The sequence below is a fragment of the Ptychodera flava genome, chromosome 17, assembly GCF_041260155.1.
Source record: "Ptychodera flava strain L36383 chromosome 17, AS_Pfla_20210202, whole genome shotgun sequence".
Classification (NCBI taxonomy): domain Eukaryota; kingdom Metazoa; phylum Hemichordata; class Enteropneusta; family Ptychoderidae; genus Ptychodera; species Ptychodera flava.
The window spans coordinates 15,848,797-15,872,954 of NC_091944.1; the positions used below are offsets into that span (position 1 = coordinate 15,848,797).

Here is a 24,158-nt window from a genome sequence, read left to right on the forward strand (position 1 = left end):
AATCAACATATTGACCAAATCCAAAATCATTTTTTTTTGTATATACATGCACTTTTTACCCGCAACTTCAAGCAAAGTACATTTACATGAATTACCGCAAACATTTAAATGTAGAGATAAAGCTTGCTTTTATCGGACAAATGTTAACAGTTTGCCCATAGACTCCATGTATTATGATTCGACATTTTTGGACGAAGCACTATATCAGCCACATTTTGGGGGGAGGGGGACTTCAAAATTATAGCAAGTCAAGAGGGAGGACTTGAAGACATTCGAGTTTGTTGAGAGTACTAATGTTCGAAAACACCTGAGAGCTTTTTTGGGAATCCCCCCTTCCAGAGGTGTTTGTGAATGCAACCTAAGGTAAAATGTCTCAGAATTTCTCTCAACCAAAGAGAGGCTGTTTTGTTTTGTTTTTCTTGAGTTAACCGTCATCATCGATATGAGTAACTCGAGAACGACAAATGACATTCTTTATACTTTTTGTCGGTTCAATATACAATTTATCAAGCATTTCCATTTACCAACACAGTGACACATTAAAGACGTTTGCGTCTACCTCTGGGTCATGTTCTCAATTTACTTAAAACAACCTTACGAACTGGACAGTAAAAGTCATATGGACAAAGCATCAAGCCGTAAGCTTCACTGACTGGCCACCACAGTATTGATAATATTTACATAAATTGCACAGCCTGCTTTTTGAAAACCAATGCCTCTTACAGAGGAAATATAATTCGTAAACACCAAAAAAAACTAAAACAATGGTTTTCAATAAAAGTAACCGTTTAAAAAAAAAGACATTTTATTATGAAAAATGTAATTGAAGCTGTTAATCAGTATACATATGTAGGTGTAGTTTTTACACCAAATGGAAAATTCAAGCAGAATCAGTTTACTCTTAAAAATAAAGCAATGAAAGTTTTATTCAGTATAAAAAAGTCAATTTTAAGCGAAATCTGGGCAACAAAAATTACAAGTACTGATAATTATCTTGAAGGTCTGTGTATGTCTTATTAGAGATTTATCTTGGGAGTAAGTAAATCTACCCCACTTGAAGGGATAAGAGCAGAATTGGGCAGATTCCCATTAAAGATCACCCTTTACATGTCTGTCATTAAATATTGGTGTAGGTTAAATAGTTAAATAGTTTGCCAGGAGAGCATATTCTGAAAAACGCGCTGCAAGAAAACATAGATATAAATTCTCCTTGGGCAAATTTTATTCTTTATAATATACGTTTTCAACTCCTTAAGAGTGACATCAAAAATTAAAAAGGAAGATATCAAGCGAGTATTTGAATACTTTGAGAGAGAATATACCAAATGATACAAGAAAAAATGGAGGTAGTAACAAATTGCGTACAAACTTAACTTTCAAGACTGGATTTTATTTTGAAAAATACCAAAATGATGTTTCAAATTTTACTCTTCGTAGAGCTTCATCGAAATTAGGATTGAGTGATCATAGTTTAAGTATTGAATTTGGTAGGAAAATTAAGCCAAAATTACCTTTGAAAGATAGACTTTGTCTCAGATGTGATAGCAACGAAATACATGATTAGTTTCATTTATTATTCTCACGTAAAAAGTTTATCACTTGAACGAGTTTTATTGTTCCAGGAAAGTTGAATAGATTACTCCAATTTTCCAGTGTTACACAAAAGGAAACGGCCCTTAAAAGGGTTATGGAGTATAATTTTCTAGATCTTGCTATATCCTTGAAGAACACTGATTTATGCTAACCTTCCAGTAGCCTTCCCACTGTTAAACATTTTGTTTATTTTACAACTTGGATACTTTGTTTTGTCCTCTTGAGAGTGTTCATTTTTGTACTTTGTCCAATCTTGGAATGTACCATACCACACTTTTTGCTAGTGTGAGTTGAGTATAATGAAGATAAGATGATTTGTTTAACTGCGTAAAATAAAATCATATCTAATGACATACAAAGACAAGCTCGTAATTGTATCATCCAATGTGAATATTTACATTTCCCGGTGACCAGAGTCTCTCATTGATAATGTTGAGTTAGTTGACCGATCATTGCTAGTTCTGTCTCTTAGGCGGAGCATCTGTGCCGCCACTTCGCACAACATCCAATGACAGGCGAGCTATTCCCTAACGGCAGTCCTGTTATCAAGTTCCCCTAGCTTGCCAAGCGGGAATATGTCAGTTCCAGTTGTATCACTTGTTCAACGCTAACGTGATGATGTTCAAGAGTATGGCTTATTTTGACAAAAGGGGTGATCTCTCTTCCCCATCATAATTGATAGCAACCAAATCCTCAATCCCCCGTCTCCTCGTTGGTATTCTTCGCCTAGTGGGAGAAAATAAACAAGGTAACGCTATCGTAAGAAAAATCAACATGGCGTTTTAATCACCTTTCGCATTTAGCATTAAATTACCTTGTGAAACTGTAAGATTGGAAAGTGGTCAATAGAGTATTTACTGCACCTGTAAGTGAAAAGAAAAGTAAAAAGAAAATATCGAAGATATTCTTGATATAGGTAATTGACGATGGGAAAAACTTTATGAGTTAATAATTAAAATTTCTATTGACAGTAAAATAAGATAATTTCAATTTTAAGTTTGTACATAATATTTTATATACAAAATCAAAAACTTCACAGGATGAATCCCCTAAAATTCCCAGATGAAACGTGCACTTTTGTCATGATTTTCCAGAAACTCTTGAGCACCTCTTCTGCAAGTGTCAAACTATTATTTCACTTTGGAGACAGATATATATTGAATGGGGAAAGCCACTCAATTTGAACTCAATGCCAAGTAGAATATGTATGATTTTATCAGATCTAGATGAATTGAATGCGTGTACGCAGCGTCCAACCAATTTATTGAAAATTGAAAATTGAAATCACCTTCAAAATGCAATTTTCATTTGAATGAAATAACAACCAATTTTTAATATTCGTTTTTTCTGACAAAATTTTTATTTTACCGATTTTTTGGTACGGTTTTCGCGGCCAATCAATTCTCAAAAATATTAAAATGCATTTTAGCACAAAAAGCGTTATTTTAATGATTGAAATATAATTTTATTTTCCATATTCATCTTAATTGAAAATACCAATTGACAGACCAATTTTAATAAAGCTTCTGTTATTTGGTTATTAGTGAAACATAACTCTGTTTCGCCTTGTTCATATTTTGAATCCGAAATGCAATTATCAGTTAAAACAAAATGAAATTTAATCTATTAATTCTATTTTATTTCTTAAATTTCAAAATCGCACGTGTTCTGGATTATTTTTAAGGACAGTTTCTGTTTTCATATTATAATTTGTATCCTAAAATGATGTTTTCATTTTCAACAAAACAAAAAAAATCATTACCAGTATCAAAATATTACCTAATCTTAAATAAAAAAATAGTACTATTTTCAAGATTCGTAAATTTATTACGGGACATTGTACGTATTTGATGAAAAACGAAATGAAGAGAAAGGAAACTCTTTGAAATAAAATTCATGTCTTACCGATTAAGAGAAATTTGCAATTTACTTTGGTGCGTGCGAAAATTAGAAATTGAAAATTGAAAATTGTAAGTTTCAACCTTTTCATTTTATGAAAATGGTCGAAAGACGACTCATTTGAATTGCTGTTCCCGGCCCTCTCGCGGCCAGTGGGTGAGCAGCATCAATGCGTACGAGACTTCCAGTTTCCGCAACGCACACTTGTTCCCGCGCTCACTGCATGTGCTGCGGAAGACTAGCCACCGAAGACGATATAAAGGAAATTGAGGGCAACTCTAAACATTGGCCCTACGAGTATGGCGAGAGTGTCCGGCTTTGGCTACGCCGCCCCCACGGCGTAGCCAAAGCCGGACACTGTCGCCATACTCGTAGGACTACTCCACACATCGGCTCTACCAAGATTGTTTAGTATTATGTGGTGAATAAAAGGATCATTGCATTTATTTTGTGTGGAATATATGGCGAGACACCGGGTGAATCGGGGTAAGCCTAATTCACGTGCCACGTGCCGCGAGCCAGAAGTAGGTGAATTTTCACTCCAATTTAATTCATTGATTCATTTTCATGAACAAATCAACATTCGGGCTTCAACGCCGCCTTCTAAATGCATGAACTGGGGACCAGCGAATGACCAGCGTGCATATGCAGAAAGGGACTCAAGAGAAATTATAGGGAGGGAGGCCAGTATTTTTCAAAATCACACTGCACGTAAATTTGAACATAAAAATTGATCAATCAAAATTCCGTACATTGATTTTGAAGACCATATGTTAAGGTTGCTATATTGCAAATATCTAGGTCCTATGGTGTCTATCGAACTGTGACTGGTATGGGCGTAAGCCTATTGACAGGTATCAATAAAAACGTTGCAAACAGGTTTATTTTGTGGACAAGTCCACCATCCTGCCAACTTGTATCAATCAAAATGTTATCAAAACGCTGTATTTCGCACGCGTGCAAGTAAACCACAGTCCCACCACAACACATAGGCTGCGGGCAGGCCTAACATGAACGCGATAGGCATACTCGTGTCAGGCCAGGTCAACATTGATTTTCGAAACACGATACAGTCTTGGCCAGTCTTGGTGTCCTAATCACGGGCAAAAGACGACTCTCACTTTATACCTCCATGCGTAAACAAATGTATTTCCAGTTAATCACTGTGACGCTTACTAGAGACTCTGCATGTAGAGATGTCGAAATTGGTCAAACTCTAAAGACTTTATTCCATCTAATCAATTTCAATCTTCGACTTATGTTAGTTTGGCGCAACAAAGGTAGTGTTGAGATGGGTATTGTGGTGTTGCCTGAATATACTACGGGCATGTATAAACTAACGCAATTCCTAGATTCCGTATACTCTTTTTAATTAGGCCCTCCCTCCCTAAAATTTCTCACGAGTCCCTGGCACGCGGCACGTGAATTAGACCCTAGTCATGTAATCTGGGTTCCCGGTAAACCGGTTTGTTGATTGAGCAATTCGTCTTAACGGTGTTTCGGAACCAAAAATGGGGTTCCTTCATCAGTCGCTCTCTTCTTTTGTATCCCCTCCGCTTGGTTGTGTGATGAAGTCATCTTCGTCCTCGAGGAGGAGAAGCCAGATTCGTTATTGAGAGAGTTCAGAGAGTTAGCCACTGTATTGACTGACTGTCATATTATAATTAACATGACCCAGCATTGACCGGAGTTTCTAGACGCTTATAAGGATTTTTGTTTAAGGGCATATTTTGAGCGTTGCTAGTGCTCGTTAAGTTAACAGTATATGTTGTACTAATCATTGGTCATTGTTCGGCGTGTGGCGTCGCTTAATTTCATGTATTTCACAAAATCTGCGCACTGATCTCTCGCTTAATCCTGACAGATTATGATCAGGAAACAAGTCTTTCAAAGTACATGCTATCTCGCGGTGTGTTTTACCTTCAAAAACAACCATTTGCCGCATAAACTCTTCAGAGACTAAGGAAGACAACTCCATTTTAATTTACCGCAGTTCTTGCGTTGACGGAAGCCGAAAATCTCGCACGCATCGCTGCTCGCCCACTGGCCGGTAGAGGGCCAGGAACAGCAAAGAAATTGAAATAACATGTAAGTCGTTTTTCGACCATTTTCAAAAAAATGAAAATGGTTGAAACTTACCATTTTCAATTTTCAATTTTCGCAAGTAACAAAATGAACAGCGAATTCATTTTAAATTAGTTGTACATGATTTAGTATTAACAAGTTTCGATTCTCATCATTTTTGTTCTCCTTCAAATGTCAAAATTATCCTATATTTTATATTTTACAAAAATCGGAAGAAATACCATTTTTGTTATGTTAAGATAGAATAAAGTTGAAGATTTGAAGTTATTTTTATGCTTTGTTGAGAATGGCAACATTATTTTTAAAAAACGAATTAAAATCAAAATATGAAACAAGGAACGTTCAATAAAAGTAAACCCGAACTTGTGTCTTCAAATCTTATGAATGAAACACAATTAATTGATTAAAGCTTAATTTGTGTTTACTGAAAATTGCTTTTCGGATTCAAAATATAAAGAAGACGAAACAGAATTATGTTTCATTAATAATGAAATAGCAGAAGCTTTATTTAAAACGGCCGTCAATCGTTTTTTTTTTACGAAGATAAAAATGAAAAATAATTTTCGATTTGAAACATTTCAAATGTTGCTTTCTATGCCAAAAGGCTTTTTAATATTTTTGGGAATTGATTGGCCGCGAAAACCGTACCAAAAAATCGGTAAAATAAAAATTTTGTCTGCAAAAACGAATATCAAAAATTGGTTGTTATTTCATTCAAATGAAAATTGCATTTTGAAGGTGATTTCAATTTTCGATTTTCAATAAATTGGTTGGACGCTACGTACACGCATTGAGTAAAACCAGAATTAAATTCAGAGATGTTCAGTCTCTGGTTAAGAGAGTTTACCAATGTGAATATTACATAGCAAATAAGAACAACAAACTATGAACGTTTTGTAAAAACTGAAATACCATACTTGAACTAATGTTTTTGTCTTTTTCATGCTTTGATGAATTTATAGGGATTGTGAAATTTATTCTCTTATATATACTTCCAACGAAGTACATCAGTTCTATTCTTAGACATGAATATTCATAGTAGCAGCAATATATTGTTATGCAACAACTCAATCTCAACCAAAATTCAACCATCTGCGTACCCAACGATGTGTACCCCACGTAGATTCACTCCAGTCTAGTCTCCTGACGAGTTAGTCTCGCGACTCATGAAACAACGTTGTAGAGATGACATTGTAAAATCAATTCTCCAGCAACCCCTATTATCTCGCTCTACTTTTGTATTGAGTACTTTGTATCGGACAAGTCGAACAGCATACTTCGTAAATATATATATATATATATATATATATATATATATATATATATATATATATATATATATATATATATATATATATATATATATGTATACATATATTTAATTACAGTACCGAATAAATGTAACAAATATGAAAACTGTAAGATTGATAACCTTTGTCTACGATTTCAAGCATTTTCATTATTGAGAAAGATAACTCCAGGTGGCTGTAGCTGAAATCACGACACAATTCATGAGATGCCGTGATCGTCTTACTTCACCACAGGTTCAAATATCAAAGAAAACAAGAATGATCCTCACCCTTTTCCACATTGGTATTCCCAGAGGCAGCAAAAGATAAGCAACAGCGCCATCAAGAGAAAGATTGCTGCAAATATGGTAGCAGCCCAGCTGAAACCCAGTGCTTCTGACAGAGCGCCGCCTGCAGTTGGTCCGATAAAGTTACTGAATGTACAAAGGAAAGATTAGTTTTCACGAAAAACTTGCCTATGAAACTCTCAAATAAAATAGCCCTGTTTTACAACCATTCCCATACGAGCAGAATACCACGCTGATAGTTATATGATCTAAAGTCATAATTCGTGATATTCTTTCTCTAAAGTAGAAGAAGATTTTAAGTACAGCCGTGAGATAATACTATACAAGATAGCGCAAATAAAGTGATCTGATTGGTCAGGACGTGAAAATAACCGTGCTATGCTATATTCGCGATATAGCACGATTGTATTACACGCGCTCTCTCTCACTTTGAGAAAATTCCTTTTTTGACCTTTCACGCTAGAATTTCAATATACTCACTATACAATTGCAATAAACCATTCCAACAACGGATATACCTTTCGGTTTTGACCAGTCAACTCCGTATATACAGTCGCTATCGCCCATACACATATATTATGAGCAGGTCAACACCTCGTGGTATATCGTCGCGCGGTGTGGCTTATTGCTTCAAAATTAGCTACAGAATGCCAGATGTGGTGCTGCAAACGTGATATATAACCCTTGCCGACGGGGAACTGGCTAAATTTCCTTACCGGCCTACGTTCACGGAAAGGAGCTAGAACTTTGCGATAAATCGACGCGGACCTATGTATTGGAAACTGGGCTACGATGTGTCTGCTTTTTGTAAGTCATAGGTTCAACTGTGAATTTAAGAGCTTTGACGTCCCCAAGATCACTACATCATTTATGATAAAGTGGGAAATGATACGAAGCTTAGTCGTTGATATGATGGTGTAAAACAAAGGTATTATAGCGGCGCGGTATGGTGCACGGTTGGTAGAAAATTTTTGGATGGTTTAAAAACTTCATCTGTTACCTTGACATCGAAGGTTCGCGTATTGGCACATCTTATCGAGTTTAGATACATATTTGCTATCAACCTATCTTTGTGTTCTCTGGTAATTGAACTTAAGGAAAACCAACAACATGAATACTTACCCCAATGACATCAGAGCGTTAAAAACACCGGAAACAACACCGTATGTCCCAATATTGTCTGGCATTCCATGCCACCTGGCCAAAAAAGGCAAATTCAAAATTTAAAAAATGGTGTAACGACGTTCCATTATTAAACATGAGCATTTCATTATTTTATTTTATTTTATTTTATTTGTATCACGAAGACATGCGTATTAAAGCCCCTGTAGCTGTAACTCTTGAAATTTATTGACCTGAAAAAGGCTTTTTATTTTCTCTGGTTTTCTTTAAATTCTACAAATTTAAAGGATATAGTTTTTTAATACTGAAAAATTGCACAAGCAAATTAAAATTTTAAGCGTTATTTTAAAGATTTCCCGTCATTTTTAAAAACTGTTAATATTACAAAGAAAACAAAGCATATGATATCCCAGTGGAAAACATTCAGCACTATGCATTATATTGGACTACTCTGTTGTTTCTGTGAAGATTCCAATGCATATTCCAATGCACGACGTACAGTGCTTTAGCTTTATTTGAATGAGGGCGCCATTTTATGTTTGGGCAAACGTTTATTATTTATCTTGCTGAAAATTGCACATGCAGTCCCAGTGCAGTGGACAGTTTATTATACTTGTATAAACACCCCTCAATGAGTACATTACCACGAACTTGTTTCAGGTTGGAAGTAAAATCACAAAAATAACGCTAAAAGATTCAGCTATTGGGCCTGTAATAAGTTCCTCTGCTTCAAAGTTAATCGACATCCAACCTTCAATAACCCTGATTTCAAATAACCGACACTGAACTTGATCGGACCTTATATGCTTTGACAGCAATGTCACAGGCAGGGGAGACTAACAAGGACAACAACAGAATGAGATGATATCGAGTACAAATGAAAATCACCCCATCCCTGGATGCATTGTCGACCTGCCTTACTTAGCAGTTGTAGCCATATCCTGGAAAGCCGGAACGATGGCACAGGCAAGAGATAATCCGAGCAAGACCAACGCAGATATTTCGATGAGGAATTTGCTGGAGGGGGAAGTTGTAAAGCGTTGCATTATTTCATGGGGTGAGGAGAATCGTTATCTGGCCAGGAAACGATTAATGGTCGAGTAATGCTAACTTTTCATGATTTTTTTTCATTATACATCAATTGCAACTTCTTATTCTACTCCCCAAAGAATGTTGAAACACCCTCTATTTAGCTTGTCAACTTAGCGTTTATATGTGTAAAATGTATTGTTATCGTTTATATTTGAATTCTAGTCCGGACCAGAATTCACTTTTCAACAATAACAATGCAGTAAGGGCTGAGTTGACAAGCTGAATACTGTGTATATCAACATGCTTTAGGGAGTAGAAAGGGGAATTAAGGTTCACATTCAAATAAATATGGTGAAAATATTATCAAAACTTACCATTACTGGCCCTTTAATGGTCAAGATGGCGTCCGTCGTTATGTACAGTTAGCAGAATAGTATTGACTGGATGGTACTGTCTGAGCAGTTAAACAGTACTAGTTCATTTTTGTCAAAACACCAGCCGTCATGTATTTTAATTTAGATATACGTCTTTAGACGCATTGCAGGTATGTCCAGTGTCCGCGTGTTCAGTCGCCAAGTCTCTTTTGCTCTCGAATTCTTTGTCAGCAGAAAAATGTCACGTAAATAAAAATCTAGACACGTGATACCAAGCTTTTTGACAAATTAAAAATTTGACAAATTAGCCTTCATGTGATCCCACGTGTCACTTGACTTCTATTACTCCAATGAATGGGGCTCAAGTGTTTTCACAGAGATTGAACTGTATAGTGTAATTTATTGCAGCATGATACACATTCTCACTGAATATTACATCTACTCCTTAATGTTGAGAAAATGATTTCCAATCATTACGTCTAGAAAGCGAAAACTTGACTGTGCAGCAATAGCTATATAGATTGGTATTCCGTCAATACCTTTGCAAATCAAGTAGAGGCGACGGTCCTATGTAGAGATATGCCGCACATGCACCCGATATTACCAAAGTTCGTTCTTTACGTGCAAAGGTCGATGAACTGCAAGCTAATGTAAACTACATGAATGAATATAAAAATTCATGTCTGTTTGCTTTCACGGAAACTTGGTGGATGAACAGGTTGGTGATCAAGATTTATTTGTTGATGGTTTCGGTACACCAATCCGTTTGGATAGAGACAAAGAGAAGACAGGAAAAGATCATGGCGGCGGAGTGTGTTTTTATGTAAATGAGCGATGGTGTAAAACCGTGACTGTCCGTGATGGAATGTGCACACCTGATATTGAGCTATTGTCTATTTCTCTTCGTCCGTTCTACATTCCCAGAGAATTTTCTCAATTGTTTTTCACTTTAGTCTACGTACACCCACGAGCGAATGTTTCTACAGCAGCTGAACACATATCAAATAATTTACAGAAATTGGAATCACTTGCCCCGGATGCTCCGAAGTTTGTACTTGGTGACTTCAATCATTGTGACTTTAGCAAGAGTGCAAAAATATCCACCAATATGTTTCGTGTCCTACTCGTTTTGATAAATACTTGATAGGTGTTATGGTACAGTTCCTGACGCATACAAATCTTTTGCGTTGCCCTCTCTTGGATCTTCAGATCACAATGTTGTAATGCTTGCCCCTATCTATAAACCAGTCATTAAGCGGATTCGTAGAGTAACAAAAACTGTGAAGAACTGGTCAGTAGACAGTATTTCTAGCTTACAGGCGTGTTTCGAATGTACTGACTGGGAGATGTTTTATCATTCTTGTATCGATTTTAATCAACTTGCCGATGTCATTTCTTCCTATATTCATTTTGTGCGGATTCTGTTATTCCTACGAAAAATGTTAAAATTTTCCCCAATAACAAGCAATGGGTGACCAAAAAATTAAAGTCTATTCTCAACCAGAAGAAGAGAATCTTTTTTCAGGGTACATCAGGCGAGAAGCAGTTGATAAACAAAGAAGTCAAGAGAGCGATTAGGCAGGCAAAGTTAGATTATAAAAATAAAATTCAATCAAAGTTCTTTCTGGTAACTTTCGATCTACTTGGCAAGGTATCAAGCATATGGCAGCAGTAAATAAGGTTACTCCTTCAGAATCAAAAGTTACACTAAATAACTTAGACTCAGCGGCGCTGCCAAAGGTCCTGAACACATTCTTCACTCGTTTTGAAACAGAGGATTTTTCATCTCAAATCTCAAATCTAAAACAGTCATTGTCTCCTGAGTTAGGGATGTCTATTGAGACAGAGAAAGTAGCTAAAACTTTAAAATCATTAAATGTGAACAAAAGTCCAGGTCCTGATTGTATTTGTGGTCGCACCCTGAAGTTCTGTGCTGATCAGCTTAGTGTAGTCTTACAACACCTTTTCCAAGTTTCTCTTGATACAGTTAGTATTCCTGCCATATGGAAAAATTCTATAGTAGTACCAGTCCCAAAGAAAGCTAGCCCTAGAGAACCCAATGATTTTCGACCTGTTGCTCTTACTTCCCTGGTAATGAAAACATTGAGAAAATAATTAAGTCCATTATTCTGACAAAGGTTGGCAACAAACTAGACCCCCTACAATTTGCATATCGACCGGGAAAAGGTGTTGAAGATGCTAAGCTTTTCATTCTCAATACACTGTACAAACACTTAGAAAAAACAGGTGCTCATGCAAGAATCCTTTTCGCAGATTTCTCCAGTGCTTTCAACACAATCCAACCCCACATCCTTGCAGAAAAACTCTTAAAATTTAATTTTAGCAATCAACTTGTACTTTGGATTATTGACTTTCTTACAAATAGATCACAAAGGGTGTTTGTCAATGGTATTTTGTCAAGTATCATTCAAACAAATACAGGTTCTCCTCAGGGTTGCGTTCTGTCTCCTCTGTTGTACATCCTTTATACTGACGATTGTAGAAGTACACATGAAGGTAGCCATCTTGTTAAGTTTGCTGACGATAGTGCTCTGCTTACACTTCTACAGGGATCAGAATGTCATCATGGTCCCGCTCTTAGTGAGTTTGTGAGTGGTGTGATAATTCGTATCTTAAACTTAAATGTTAAGAAAACTAAGGAAATGATAATTGATTTTAGGAGGCAAGAACGCAACCCTCCTACGTCCATTGTTCACGATCAAGAAGTCGAGATTGTTTCGAAGTATACATACCTTGGTTCAATATTTGACAGCAATTGAAATGGGATCATAACACCGATGCTATACTGAAGAAGGGGCAGCAAAGATTGTACTTTTAAGGAAACTGCGTTCATTCATGGTTGATAGACAAATTTTATCTCTTTTTTATAAATCTTACATATCTTACATTGAAAGCGTTATCTCATTTTCATTCATTTGTTGGTATCAAAATCTGTCTGTTAAAAACAAAACTTCACTTGATAGAATTGTTTCACTTAGCTCAAAACTAATTGGTATACCCCAGAGAAGTCTTTCTACGTTTTATAATCAGCAAGTACTCAGGAAAGCCCGCTCAATTCTTTTGTCTAGTGATCATATTTTATCAGCAGAGTTCGACACACTTCCCTCTGGTCGGCGTTTTAGATACCCGGCTTGCAGGTCAAACCGGCGCAAGTTGTCATTCATTCCAACCGCTGTGCGGCTTTTAAATGATTCCTAAACTGTTTTTTTATATAGTCCTGCGTCTCCTACCATTTTGTAAATTTTTATTATATATTTTTGATGTTGTATTTGAGCCACGCTTTTAATTGCCCGTGTTTGGGATAAATAAAGTTCTATTGAATTGAATTGAATTGAATGAATATCATCAATAATTTTGGAATATTCTGAAAAAAATAACAAGTAGTTCTTCATGAAAATCTGAAATATGCACTTTTATCGCTGTTGCTCATGTTTCCCCTTCCATTTAAAGTGAAAGATGCCATTGATGAGAGAAAGTAAACATTCCCTTACATTATATGTGTCCATGTTCAATTTATAAGCACCTTCTCATAACACTTAATTTTGTTTGGCTAATTTCCTCTGGAAGAGGCCCACTAAAGTTAGAGGTCCTTGTGAGAGGTAAAAGGTTATTAATTTTGTCGTGTTTTGCGATAGCTATTTGAGTGTTTGCAATGATTGGTCATTATTTTTTCGAGGAAGGGCAAATTACGTAGCCCACATTACATTCACGTTCAATGTTAGGAGAGTACTGAACGGTGAGCACATATATCGAATCAAGAAACAGAGCACTGGGTCGTGTTTTAAAGGGAAGCGTAGTCCTCAGTTTCGTGTCCTCCCTTTGGTGTTTATATAAGAAATGCGGCAATTATCTTGAAAATGCCATTTTTTGCCACCGGATGGAAATATAAATATTTATTAATAATTAATATGCTATTATGAACAAGCAAACGTTGAAAACGACTGTTGTAAAAGATCGAGTCATGGTGTTCGAAAGTGAGTATTCGTAGTACCAACATTCGTCATCCACGTATACCACATCGCGTCGTGTAAGGCTACATTCGAGAGATTACACGTCCCTGTGGTTCATATCACAGTGAAGGTGACATTCGGCAGGGGGACATTGATATCGTGTAATAAACTGAGGGACCGTGGATAACAAAATCTCGCGTTTAGCAAACAAAATACAGATAGAGTATCAGACTACATGACCTGAACAGTACGTACTCTTACGTGATAGACTGCTCACACTGAAATAGGTTATTGAGACACTAAAGCCCCAATAGCTGCGAATGTGTAATAAACCGATCTAAAAATATCCTCAGTTTTCCAAGAGTTTTCTTTGAATAAGACCCATTAAGGACTGAAAAAGTGTATAACACTGTCATAAGTGTCGAAAGTGGCAAGTAAATTCAAACGCTTTTAACAACATTTTAGATTTCCCGCCATTTTCAAAAAACTAATCATATGACAGAAGAAATAAAGATTACAACAACAAAATGTTGGCCATCGTGTGTTGTGCATTCAAGTATATAGCATCATGCTTGTTTCTGGTATGATCACGATGTGTATGTGCAGGAAATACTGTGTTTTTCTACTTTTCCTTTGGGATGCCATTTTATGAGTGCGGTACCCATTCATTATTCAGCATGTTAAAAACATGCAGGCATGGTCCAAATCAACGAGCAGTGATACTTCTATACACGTCCTTCAGTTAGCACATCTACATGAACCAACTTTGGTTTGAAAATAAAATTATGAAAATAATGCATAAAATTGGCAGCTATTGGGGCTTTGAAACTGCAGAAAAACTTTTGAAAAAAGAATCTGAACAATGATCCAGTATCACCCGTGCACACTATATCCATAGCGAAGCCACACCATACAGGTAAGGCCATTTAAAGAAAATTCTTTGTTTGCCGTCCTTGGATTTTGAAAAACCTACCAGCCAGCCAGGGGAAAAAAACAAACAAAGACAAAAAGCACAAGTGTATTAACATAAGCTCAATTTTTATTTGTAATAATGTTAACATTGTGTTTGTTTTCTTAATTTTCTCTGAAAACCTACCAGCACGCGGACGGCAAACAAATAATTTTATTTAAAGCTCCTAATGAGAATTTGTGCACGAGCATCGAAATAGGCCTAGAGCTAAACCTCTCTGAACACTGTGAATTTCGTTCGTCCTGTACGTGTTTTAATGATGCACTCACCATTTTGTCAGTTATGTAGCCCCAGAGAAAAGCCGACAACGCGTAGGCCGCATCAATACATAGGTACATCAAGCCAATGGCGCCCGGATCTAAATCAAACTGTTGGATGGAATGAACTCTATGATATTTATCGAAGAAGTGATAGTGTTCTACAATGAAAGCCATGATTGCAACATCTGCGCTCAATTATCCACAGTAATACACATTTAAACCTTGTGTCATGCATAGTTTTGGTAACAAATTGAATTTCTTGTGCATAGAGAATGACATGTTCACACATTTACATTCAACTCGACTTACTCTCGTTTCCTCATGTCAAACAACGACAATAGGGGCTAAGTGTTTTCTCACAGTCAGAAGTATCGTGTGACTAATGCTTATTGGCCATCGCTATAGATCCCTATAGGTCATCCTGCGCATTATACATGCGTATCACACAGACATTGTATAAAGTGACGCATTACACTTTGTGTACTTCGGAATAGGAGTTCGCGTAACTGTAAAGGCGAGACGGTGGTGCGGGCAGACGACGGATTGAACAAAACGAATGTTGAGAGCTTTGCCAATTTATGAATAGATGGCGAAACTTAATTGAAATTGACGCAGGTATAATGTTACCATGGTTACTTACACTTACAAATCCCAAAATACTTATTTAGTTTCGAAAGGTAAGACTGTGAGAAACAGCCGGTGACATGTTTCACATACGGTGGGAATGAAGGTGAAATATGTTTTCTCCGTGGGATTATATCAATTAATGAAGTGCAATCGATACCGGTAATTTTACTACAGTAAATTTCTACAAGTACTAAAGACATGTGAGAAAAATAGCCACCCGCAATTCCATTTCTGTCACACAGAAGCTAGAGGCACAAAACTATATGAGACATTCCGTCTAATTCTATTTTGATGTGGACCCTATTGGTTGTAAGCAGACCATGACAAGAAAGCAGATATTACGTCATGACACCACAAGCTGGTAAACTACATTATTACATCCAGGTTTAATACACTTACCATCTTCTGAAGATGTATTGCTAATGTTGGATCTATAAAACTAATCCCCATGCACGTAGCCACTAGGCTTCCACTAGTTACCCACACTGATGGTATCGAGAGCAACTGAACTATAGACCCTGATTCTGGTTTGCTATTGTCTGTAAAATGTGTAAAAATCACACTTAATTCTCGGTACCTTAAGTACGATTTTACCACCTAAGCGAGTCATAAAAGTCAGAGGGCGGTCGGCCATATTTTCAATATGGAGGATTTCTACAGGTAAGACACATAATAAGATTAAAGAACATAAGATTAAAGAAGCGAAAGTAAAGTTTTACGTTGTACAGGAATTTAATGCCAGAAATGCCTAAAAAGGCGAATAGATAAATGAGATTACTAATAGCTAATTTCACGAAAAACAGAGCTTTTAGCTGGGACAGCGATTGTATTTGTGTTAAGGTATCTATGAAATCACTGTCTCAACCTCTAGAAGTCGACTTTTACCCACAATGCATTTCATTATCATGTTGTGTCTCCACCCCATCCCCCAGCACAAGACAAAAGCTATTCAAGATAGCAAGCTTTGTATACGCGCTTTTTAAGCGGCGAAGTGCATCTGGTGCTTGAGCATATCTGAAGGCCTACCTTAGACATTTCATCGTACATGAGGGATATTTCTCATGTACGAACCCGTAATTTAATATACAACATGAAAAATCTGCTAATCTTTCTCTCTATTTTATTCTCTATCAAAATCTTTATGCATATTGAAATTACAGCTGCCTTTCAACACTACAATGAAATATTCTTATTTACTTACCACTTTCGTACGGGAGGATGAAGAAGTTGAGAGCAAACACCAGTAGCGTGAAAACACCCAGGATTATGAACGGTAGGGCAAAACCACCAGCCTGCAAAGTGAAAGATTGAACGTAAACATGGACAGAGGAGATGCTGAAACTTCCCGTTGCAAAATGGCGTAAATTCGGATTTTCTCTCATTTCTGTTCAATGTGGTAGAAGATATAGAATCTTATGCACTTTCGGCATATTGTTGTTTGCCAGAAATTCTTGGGATCAAACTGATGGTCAAAGACGATTATAGTTATTTCATAACGACTTAAACCGAGCGGACACATGGGCATACAGAAAGACACGTAAACATAGAAAGGAAGAGATACAGAGAGTAACACGGAGATAGAGATATGGGTACGCAGGTGTAGGCGGAGGTAAAGACAAGACAGACAAACAGATAGACAGTTAGGCAGACAGGGGTGCAGACAGGCGGACGAAAGCAAAAAGAGAAACACGCAAAAATTGGAGAGATAAGGTCTGACACTTACCTCATATAAGTAACCATGCACCTATTGGTGGTCCAATCACAAAACCCAAACCATTGAAAATTTCAAGTATTCCCTTTTGAGAAAACGATACATTGACTTCAGACGTTATATGTAATAATTCCATGTTGAAAAACGATGCATTTTAAAGAAGAGCGCAGATAGAGCTCGGCCCAGTAAACAGAGCACGATTTCCAAGCCTTTAGAAAGAAAATCTCGCTGAGTATGACTGATTTGCAGACTAAAGTGAACTGTAGTAGCTGCATTTTACTACTTTCAATGCATTATTTCTGCATTATAACAACAAACAGTGCATAACCCACACACTAACACATTTCCTAACATTGGCTGAAGAAATGACGTCATAAAGAGAATTAAATAGCGACATACATGGAACTCATCCTCAATCGTCTCTCACTGGAACTTACAAAAATTGTAATCTGGTAATCTGGAAATGTGTTAGCAATTATAGCAAATGTTGAAGTGGTGGATGCTGCTGCTCCTACAGCCGCAATGGATCGGACCACAAAACAAAACACAATAAATTCAGTCCCATAATTCAGTCTGTCTAGAAACCTATGTAAAAAGGAAAAGGACGGCGTTCTAACTTTCACTGAAATAAAGATATACAATAATTACTGTTGTTGTTGTTGTTGTTGTTGTTGTCGTCGTCGTTGTTACTGTTATCAGTTTTGTTTTGTAACTAATAAAAGTTCCTTATAATATTTTACATACAGTATGATTTTTATTGACAATGAACACACAAACTTTGATACACATTATTTTGCATAAGATCCATTGTATCACAGTACATGGGTCATGAATGCTTGTAACCTTTCCATTTCTTACTGATATGATAAAGTGTGCCATTTTTGATCGACTGACCCTTGGATATTACTCAATCAATCAATCTTTAGCACACAACATGCACTGACAGATAGGGCGGTAAGGAACATTCCAGATGAGATACGAAATGCGTTACATCTTAAAACTTTCAATCGTAATACAGACCGTTACTCTCTAACTGTAGTCAGCATTTAATCAGTTATAATATATCAGGTATTCATTAAAGGGTCAAAGTCGGCCACTTTTGATGGATTTTGTTTGAGGCAGGACACTACTTATATTGCTTGACATGTTGAAATATACTGAATGAATGAATGACCATGCATATATTCGACTCCGGTTTTAGACACGATACATCAACCCATCGCAAAAATGAATTAATGGTCATGACCATTAATTCATTTTCGCGATGGTTTCAGTTAATTTGTCTAGAACCATGTATGGTCGAATATTTGTATGGTCACCCATTCATTCAGTATCTTTCAACATATCAAACAATATAAGTAGTATCTTGTACCAAACAAAATTCATGAAAAATGGCCGACTTTGTCCCTTTAATATCATCGGTACTTGCATGACCTATAGATGTAAGAATTCAAATTTGATCGTCTCCTGTTTGTAATACCTTACATTTGTAAAGCTCTGTGAAACATGAAAGCATCGTGTCATTCAAAGTGTGGGGGTGCCTCTACAACTAAATTCTCCATGCCTATAGTCCTGCTCTGAATTTTTTTAAGCCAGTCACTGATCAGACAAATGATGGATACTATCAATCTAAAGTATTTGTTGCTGCATAGGTTGAGATCTCGATTCGAAATTCCTATCATGTTCAACATATCAGGTTCACAAATCATTGTCTTCGATGTATCCTGTCGACAATGTAATTGTCTCCTCCAGGTTTCTAAAGGATAGTTAATGTCAAGTGTTGATTAAAATACAGAATTATGAACACTTAATATGAATACTTACCCATAGATTATTGCACAATAAGCGCAGGCGAAAGAACCGGACAAAAACATGAACCTGGCTCCTATTTGTTGGAGCTGAAATTTTGCGAGAAAATGTAAATGACTCTATTCACAAATCTAATTGGTCAGCTAAAAAGGAGCAGATGACTACACAGAGATTATTGAATTTGAAGTATATCCACAAAGGTTCAAACCAAATAGCTGTCAGATAAGTATGTGTATTTCAATGCACGAGTATGTCAAGAAATCTGCTTAGACTCCAATGGCTAGGAATACATCGAATCATTCATCAGATCAAGAGACTGTCTCGATGTACAATAATGTTACTTCGCATTACATCATGCAAATTCTGCAGAGTAACAATAATAATATAAAATCAGATAAATTCATTTTCACTGTTTCACCATACACTCAGTCTCTATTTCCACAAACTGAATCACGTGTAGAGTAAATTCAAGCAAAATGTTTAAGTTGCTGTATGCCTTGTGACATATTTTCACTTACAAATTTTCCAAAAATCGGTGAGACGACAAACCTGACCAACGAATAACAACCAAAAATCAGACCGATAACGGTGTCCGAGGCACCCATCGTCTTAGCCTGTGGTCAAGAAGCAAAAGAAATTGTTGACGATATAAATCAACTCTAAATAAGGAAAGCGTCGTTCTCACAGACATATAGATATTGTAAGGCAGCGTAATTTTATTGGTGTGCAATGGTTCTACGTACGTAAGAATAACCAGATATGAACTGAAATTGCGTCAGTGTTTTAGTAGATATTGCAGTTGTTTGTAAATTGAAACTTGCCACAAGTTTTCAGCTTCGTTGAATTAATTGTTGTGATCAACATCATGAACAATATTCACCTGGATTAATTCTAAACATCAATAAATTTAGAAATATGTAATGAGCTGAAATAAAAATACTAAATTTCTTTGACTGCTGTCATACTTCACCACTTTGCATAACAAGTTTAATTGCCTCAGGCCAAATCCTTGAAACTTTACTATTGTGTAATCTATTATTAATTTCCATAGTACTTTCATCAACTTTGGTCAAGTCCTCAAGCTATCACAAATTTTGAAAAGTTCACTAATTATACAAATTACCAACCAGCTGAAAAAGCAATGGTCGTCCTGCCAGTTTATGTGCCTAATTTGGAATATTCGTTAAAATTGCAACTTATCAACTAGATGACATTGGTGAGACAATATCATTTTCTCACCAATGTCCACAGTAAGTTTCATAAACTATGCATATGCAAATTAGTACCTAGCTGATGTAAATATACTGAAAGACTTTCATTAAAATTTTATCAAAATATCTTTAATGTAGGCCTACGTAGTAGGTTTTGTCAACTTTCATCAAGTCAATAAAGATTAATATTTCTAATTAGGAAAATTCATTAAATATGCAAATTAGTAATAAGTTTATCTAAAAATGCTAAAAAAAATTCAAAAATGTTATATCATAGTATCTTCAATGTACATGGCGAGTTTCGTCAACTATGATCAAGTCAATAACGATATTTATCATACACCCATTCCCATATCCTTTCCCTTTTAGAATTCTTGGCATGGGTATATGATAAATCGGTTATTACCCAATTCTTGACTGCGAAGTGACGTCATTAGGTGAAACGCACGTGAGCGAGGTGAATGAGAGATCGGACGATACTCAAGAGCGAATGATGCTGAAATTGTGTGAAAAAACCAGAACTAAAAGTTATGTCATTTAAGTATGTTGCAACTTTGAATAGTGGTTCGGTGGTTGAAAAATCCGAACTTCAAAGTTGTTTTCATCGCACTGTGACGAAAAAATTACGTAGGAACGCGCAACTGCCCGAATTGCCCGCGGTCGTTCCTTGCGTCGTATCAGCATTCGTGTCATTTGTGCTGCCAGACACTTGACTTCGTCTCGTGTCTGACGCTGCACTATGGCACTAATGCAGATAGGATACACGAACAGACGATATGGGGTATTATATTATACCTTTGTCAATACCTGTGAGTTTTTTGACGTAAACCCTCAGATTATTACTGATAATGTATCCGATTATCCAGCATTGTGGCCCCAGATGATTTCTATTTCTACAAATTCACTAGCATTGCCAAAACTATAAAAAAATAGCAATAATGTAGCCCGTTCCGCCCGTATAAGACTCAAGCAAACTTTACACTCGGCTTCGCTTCGTGCATTATGTCGTGCAAAGTTTGCTTTCGCCCATTATAGACCGGAAGGGGTACATTATTGCTTATATAACCTCTAAGTATCCCCAAACAGAAAAGTTCGTCAAATATGAAAATTAAGTAATTAGGCCTAGTTGATGTCAAAAAGACTTTCGAAATTGTTATATCGTTGTGTCTTATGATATAACAAATTCTGGGTTTAACCAATTGTGTTGTCTGGGTACGACAACATTTTGAATTTGTCTGTGTAGATTAAAACGCGAAAAATGACCTGATAATGACCGTATTAATCCTTCTTTCTTAGTCTATACAGTAAGTATATCGAACACAGCGACACAAAAAGTTCAAATGTTTAGGAATGTGGACAGCAACTGTGAATATTTCGAATGCGATAATTATAAGAAAATTGTGTGTTTTTATCAACAGCGATTTTGTAAGCGATTTCTCACGACAGGACCCAGATGTATAATAGGACAGCCTACCTTACTTGGAAAGAACGGAGCAAGAATGCTGAGGCTTGTAGAGCTGGCAAGATTTGCCAGTGAAAAAGTCACTATCATCATCTTCTGACTTCTGGTCAATATACCGACTTCGCTTTCGTTCTCTGATTTCGCACCATAATAGTGTATGTCACCAATACCCTCAAATTCTCGATCGACCTGGCTTTGTGCCATGGAGCTTCTCGGGCGATTATGACAACACCACCACTACGCCTTGGAGTTCAACTAAATAAGGCTGCAATAAAAAACAAATTTATCTACAGTCTGTTCATAACTCATAATGGTAAAATTTAGATTAAATCAGTTTGTTCTTTTCATTTTTTTATCAGCCAAATGCAGATTTGTAGCTGGAATTCTGGATAACGGTATAGTTATAATCGCCATGGTAGCTTTTTTGTACAAAACCTTCATAAATCGCATGGAAGAATCCCGTCGCTGTAGCCTAAGAGGCTAACACTCCGCTCGCGCGCCAAGGGTGTTTGTTCCGGCAGGGACCCTTCCTTGGTCAGGGAGACAATACTGCTGCGCATTGGGCGATGGTATTAGGAGGGGCGATATTTAATGAATGGGTGCATGGGAAACCTTAATGCTTCTTTTTTGGTGCAGACTACATGTACAATCTTCCCATGCCTCAAAACCGCATTCCTTATTCCATTGGCGCGACTACATTGTATGGTATCTACGATGTTCCTTATGCAGGAAGAAAACTTGCCCATGACCCACAAACTATTCTAACTGTGTTTGAATTTAACCATAGACAGAAAAAGTCTCGGCTGAGATTGTACACAGTCTCGCATATTTCATCACAGTCCAGGCACGGTATTCTACGCAATTAAAGCTATCTAACGGTGTCATTTTTTCTTGCTGTCGCAAGCGACGGCTCTGAACTAAAAGTTGTTTTTTTCCCCAGAATTAATGGAAGATACAACACATGTGACACATGAATAACACATTGAGGTAGCATGATTTTAGAGTGTTTGGAGATACTCTCTGTTGGTCTCTGTTTTCTGCGATCTATTTTGTATTCGTTAGAAGCCTATCCAGGTGTATCGTTTTTGAATTTTGCAATAAGATTGTTTGAAATCATGCAACTTATGTAAATAGTGCTTACCGAAGTGTGGCCACACAGTGCTTTTTAAACATAGGCAACGATCGTACATCTTTGATTTTAACAACTCAAATAGTTTTCGAGTTCCAACTTAAGGCAAAAGCCGGTAAACTTATCCGAAGTATTGTGGGTCTTCTGGTTCACCAACTGTTGCTGTTGGTGTTGTAATTTACATCAGTGATATCAATTGCATATTTACAGCTATTTTGTCTGTTTTTCACTTGCGTTCATAAAGCAAGTCAACCAAATGTTGACGCCACATGTTTTAAACAGTCAATAAATAAGTCAATCAGTCAAATAGGCCAACGGTCATCTAAAGCAACAGGTCGATCAAGTGTAAGGCTACTGCAAGAACGACCTTTTGAAAGGTCGATTTGACCAAGCCCCTGTTTAGTTTGTAAAAGGACCGTGATTTAACCATTCAAGGTCAACCGAAAATAAACAATGAACTGTACGGTGATTTTGGTTTGCTTTGTGCAACAGTTTTGTGTTTTTGGACCATGCGAGAACATCGATAAAGGAGCGTCACTGTCTAGGCTGTGAATAACGTCGAATGAGAAATATTATGTGGTAAACTTGCTGAAATACGTTCCCCTGGTTCATGTGCAAAGTGTTTTGACCAACAGCCTACAAACGCATACCGTGAATGTCCAACTGAGTGAAGTCGCAAACTTTACCTGTTTTGGTTGGAGATCTTGAAGAGATAGCAAAGTGTTCAAAAACGTTGAGAGTTCGCCCAAATGATGAACAATCACGTTGGTTCAGACTGTGTGTCTATAGAGTGGCACAGCTCACTGACTGAGGTGTGTTTAAATTATCGGTTCCCGATATAAAAAGCCTCCTAACTTATCGGATATTCATAATTGCGTTTGCATTACAACAACAGGTCGAGCCCTCCGAGAAAATTGACCTAAACTGCTTGAACTGTTGTGGGGAGTGGGGAGCGGGCAGACTTAGATGCTGGAGGGCAGAGGGCACCATAATTCAGTGAGGGTATATTTTTAGCATATGCCAGTGGGAGGGTAGTTACGAACAGCTCTACTTTCCCCTCCAAATATTTAGGTGAAGGTCAAAAATATGCAAAATCAGTGTATCAGCCTTCAAACATGCTTTGTGATGATTTTGTAATTTTGACAAAATTTACCAATTGGCGGCACCTGCTAAAAGAGTCTCAAGCAAAGCTGCAAGACATACGATGAACATAAGTTAATAAACACTTAGAACATACAGGTATCCGCAAATTTTTACATACGCTTCTAAGTGTAGTCGTACACCTTTATTTCCCAGAGTATATGGT

General features: G+C 36.9%; 1 pseudogene; it reads right to left on the reverse strand.

Moving 5' to 3' along the window:
- Window positions 1–781: 781 nt before the first annotated feature.
- LOC139116630 (MFS-type transporter SLC18B1-like) lies at window positions 782–23,872 on the reverse strand (annotated as a pseudogene).
- Between the last annotated feature and the right edge of the window lie 286 nt (window positions 23,873–24,158).